The sequence below is a fragment of the Convolutriloba macropyga genome, chromosome 9 (genome assembly GCF_964194025.1).
Source record: "Convolutriloba macropyga chromosome 9, txConMacr16.3, whole genome shotgun sequence".
Taxonomy (NCBI): domain Eukaryota; kingdom Metazoa; phylum Xenacoelomorpha; order Acoela; family Convolutidae; genus Convolutriloba; species Convolutriloba macropyga.
This window is the reverse complement of record NC_134476.1, coordinates 63,341,241-63,345,955: the sequence shown is the minus strand read 5'-3', so window position 1 is coordinate 63,345,955 and position 4,715 is coordinate 63,341,241.

Here is a 4,715-nt window from a genome sequence, read left to right as displayed (position 1 = left end):
TTGAAATATTTGTGTTTCGACCCCCATACTTCCTAGGTGAAAAAAAGTTTTCGAAAATTTTCGAATTTTTTTTCGAGTTTGAGGGACTTTAATATGTAATGCGAAGTTTTTCCTACTACCACTAGTGTGATATAGTCGGGGAGTCTAACCAGCTCAGAAGTGCTTTTTCTCTACAGTAACAATTTCAACAAGCGTAAGTTACCCAGTGACTGTAGGGTGGGGGGTCCGGACCGCCTCCCTACAAGAATTCAAGTCGACCAAAATCCTGATTTCTTTCGAAATGAAAGTTTGTTCAAGTTTCAGCAGTCAGTATAGCAACAAGAGTCTACACAAGACTGCTGAAACTTGAACAAACTTTCATTTCGAAAGAAATCAGGATTTTGGTCGACTTGAAGTCTTGTGGGGGGGGGGGGGGGGGGGGGGGGAGGGGGAGAGGGGAGGTTGGGACCTCCCCTCCAGTCAATAGGCAAATTACTACACTACTGGCATTGTCACGGGCTTTTAGAAATTTGCCCGACGCTAGTCATTAATGTTATATTTAAGCTGCACTGATTGAAGAAACTGTTTGAAGAAGTTTGGAGTAGTTTTTCTCTGTGGTCTTAATTTTGTTTCACTGCAAAGGTTAGCAGGTTTTTTGTGAACCTGTTTTGCACGGCCATATAATCAATTATTATATATGCAAATAACAATCATGCTGAATGTTTAACTGAGAAATTGGTTAATGAGATGCAAAAAAAAACAAAATTCACCTCATTCAAGTGCATCAAGAATATGCGGTGAACTCTCACTTCAGATGTTTCAAACAGAATTATTTCTCTGGAAAAACTCGTGTCAGAAACTGAAATGCGCGCAGTAATTGGGGCTAAACTGAACAATGTCCGACATTAAATAGCAACACTCTAAGCTCAAATGAAAATGATTAGCCTACCAGCTGCATGTTGAGGTCATCAGAACAATGTGATATAAATTAAGCGGTTTTTTTCCATTATAGCCCCCCATTATGGTATAATTACCATGATAGGGGCTATAGGTCATATGACCACTAATGGGGGAACTATAATGGGAAACCCCAAATTAAGCTACAAAATTTTTTGTTCCGTCAGAAGCTGCAATGGAGGAACCAATGCAAACGTGAACTTTGATAACCCCTCCCTCCTGCTTAGTTGGTCCATATTATTTTCAACCCCAAGCGCCTGTTTTATATTACATAATAGTTTACCATGAAATGGCTCGTGCTCTGTAACTGGGCTTACCTGGCATAAGCACAACGGAAAAGATCCGTGAAGTCACGCAAAATTGTAATCGGATCTTTTCCGTTTGTGCCCCCAGCTTAGTGGGTGCATATTATTTGCACCCCCCCCCCCCCAGACTCACGTGCAATATTTTTACACAATGATTTACTATGTAATGTCACATGCTCTGGGGGGCACAAACTGAAAAGATCCTTATAATCAAATAGTTGACTTCTATGCAATACAAGTTGTCTGCTATTCGATAGCAGACAAAAATATCCAAAAATTGAAGTGTGCAAAGGTTTTCATGGACATGTTGTAATTCTAACAGACACCTGCTTGTTAAGTATAATTTGTGTTGATGTCTTTGCAGCCTCACTAAGTGCCAATGAGGGGGGCTTAGCATTGCCCTCCCCCTCGCCTTCGGTACAGTCTACTGTCTCGTCCCAGGGGGACACCCCAAAGGGCAGACGACCCTCTTTCAGTAAGTAGTTCGCCCAATTCACCTTGACTTATTCCTATCGGGTGGATTGCATGGAATATCATCCGTTTGTATCATCCGTACAATGTTACGAATCACGGATTTTAGTATGAGTGTCATGTTCCAAACCTTATCATGTTGGACTCACTGCTTAAAAAGCAGGTTGCGATACATCGTAAGTCAATCAATTGGAGTAATTGGAGAGCCCTTTTAAAGGGGTTTTGCCTTTTCTGTGTTCGGCTATGTTTGTTGTACATGAAACTGTCATTATGTTGGCATGCGCCCCTTTTTATTGTCTGTTTCGTTGTTGTATCACCGTTTATTATCATCCTTGTTATAATCGAGCATGTTATATATCAGTTGTAATTCACATTCCTATTCCTTCACATTTTATAAAACTTGCCTGATATAAGGTCAAATCTGAAGATTTAGAGCAGTTTGCATGGTTGAGTTGGTGCTACACTAGGATGTTGGAGGTACACTTTGAAAATTTTGCTTTATGCTCAAGTTGTTTGCGAACGGAAATATCCATTGTTGCATAATAGGTAGTGTACTTTGATGCTCCAAATAGAACCAGATGTTCCTTACCGATTAGTTATAATTAAATCTAGTTTTATGAATTTATGGTATTTAGTCTGTTGCATGCTATCCATTTGTCGAGTGAAAGTGTATTTTTAGAACTCAAACTCAAAGACGAGTCGGTCAATATCTCTTCGCTCAATAGTATGGCATGAACTGGAGAAATATGGTGAAATTTTAATTATCTCACTCACAAACAATTTTTCTGCTTAAGGGTTATAGAATGGGGGAATTACATGCGAGGCTTGCTTTTATTTGCGGCAGTCAAGTTTTCACATTTTGTTTACGAGTCGTAGAGAAAAAATTAAAACGCCATTTTCGAAAGAAAAATTGAAAAAAATCGCTCGTGGGGAGTTGATGACAGGTCTGCTGGGAAGGCCTTATTGGTGCAATTTTTCGGTTTTTCGTCTTTTCAACTTGTTTGATAAGTTCTGAATGGACGTTTTTCAAAGTTGATAACATAAACACGAAAAATATACTAGTTTTTACAATTTTGCAAATTTTTGACATCTTTTAGGCTTTCCAGCCGCACTGGGCAGGAAACCTCCTCTAGGGTTTTATAATATGTTAATGCATAGTTGGTCTGGGCAATGGAATGCATTCTAATATCACCAATTTTTGATATAAAATTTGATTTTTCATTTTCTGAAAGTTATTGTCATGTTCCTAGTTCATCGATAATTTTGACCAATGAAATTGGATTACTGCATAGCCTCTGGAGACAATTTAAATAATTCTGAAGGTATTAATATTAGAATTTTTGCAATATTTCAAAATTTGCAATTGTTTTGTAGCAATTATTTTGAGGTCTTGCAGCTGGGGTAAAAGATTGGTTTTGAACATTTTATTTTTGCAAAATTTAGAAACTTTTGTTCATTTTTGCGATTTTATTTGTTTTCAAAGCATTTGTCTTTTTCTCGAGTTTTTCTCTCTTTAGGGGCCAATACACCCCTTTTCATGGTTTTGCGTAGGTTAACATTGGGTCTAATTTATTGGATCTATTTCGGCCTTAAGGGTATAAGCTTTGAATTGATCTGCTGGCCAGTTACAGTGATTCCTAATTTCATTTTAAATTACTTGAAAGTTACATACCGATAATCAATTACTTGGAGAGAAAGTACCATTAATATTTTATATCTGATTAACACGGTACTAAAAAAGATGTCCGCTTTATTCAGTAATGCTTTGATTTTAACTAGCGCTTTTCACTGACTATTTCTTGCTTTGCTTAAAAAATTGCTGATCTTGCTCAGCCATTTTGCTTAACCAACTAGAGATATTCTTTAAAATAGATTACCTCTAGATAAGGTTTGCGGATGATAGATTCAGAATTTATAGCGTGAGTTGAGGGAAAACACATTCGATTTAGATTGTAAAAAGATGAACAAATAAGGCACATGCGGGTGAGACTGTGATGGGTGAAACTAGAATGAAAAAACTGAAAAAGATCCTTCTCAAAAAAGAAGCTGAATGTTTTATGCGAACGAGCTGGAATTCTACAGAAAAGAAAACAGTACGGAGATACTATTTTTCGGATCCATTCTGTCCCCCCCCCCCCCCCCCCAGGCTAGTGGGCTCATATCTTTTATGCCCCGCACGTTCTATTTTTCTACATAATATGCAGGCGCACGTTCTATTTTTCTACATAATAACATGTTATATAACAACATATAATTTCTAACTGCGGGCGTAGAAAACACTGGGGGGGGGGGGGGGGGAGGGAACATAATAGATCCTATTTTTCTTTAACGTCTTCTACTGCTTCAAGTTGACCAAGCGTTTGTGTCCTTTTGTACATGCCTAATTTAATTGCTTGCTTTTTGGAATATCGAAGTTCGAAAATTGGACGTGACTTAAGTATAGGTTACGTGACTATGCTTGAAGTCACTGAGAACTTCTGGCGTTTATCCAAAACCGCGTAGGGGTTCAAGATCTTCAGTAAGAGTTTCGAAGTGACTTCTGTAAAATCACGTAACCGAGCTTAAAACACCCCAGTCAATGGAAGTCTTCTGGCTACGTTTATAGGACTTTCTGGCGCTGCTTTTAACGTTTATAACGTGCACGCGCGTGTGTTATGCGGTGGTCAAGGTTACCGATAACATGCTGCAGTTATAATTTTCCTGCATAAATGCTTCCGAATTTAATGGCAAGAACCTTGTGTTATGGGCAATCAAACTTTGTTTCAATGTTGTTGGGTTGTTTTATAAAATCTCAAGTGGGCGTTATCTTGAGGAAAATACGTTTGATACTTGATTAGTTTTTATTAGTTTTGTGAAGTGGGAAATGTATTTAATTGTTTCAAGTGTTATTACTTTACATGTAAGAGAGGGCATGCATGATGTTGTCAAACTTTGAGATAACATTTTGATGTAAAGTTATATTTAATACAAGCTTAATAATGACAAAATTTTGAGGCATGTTTC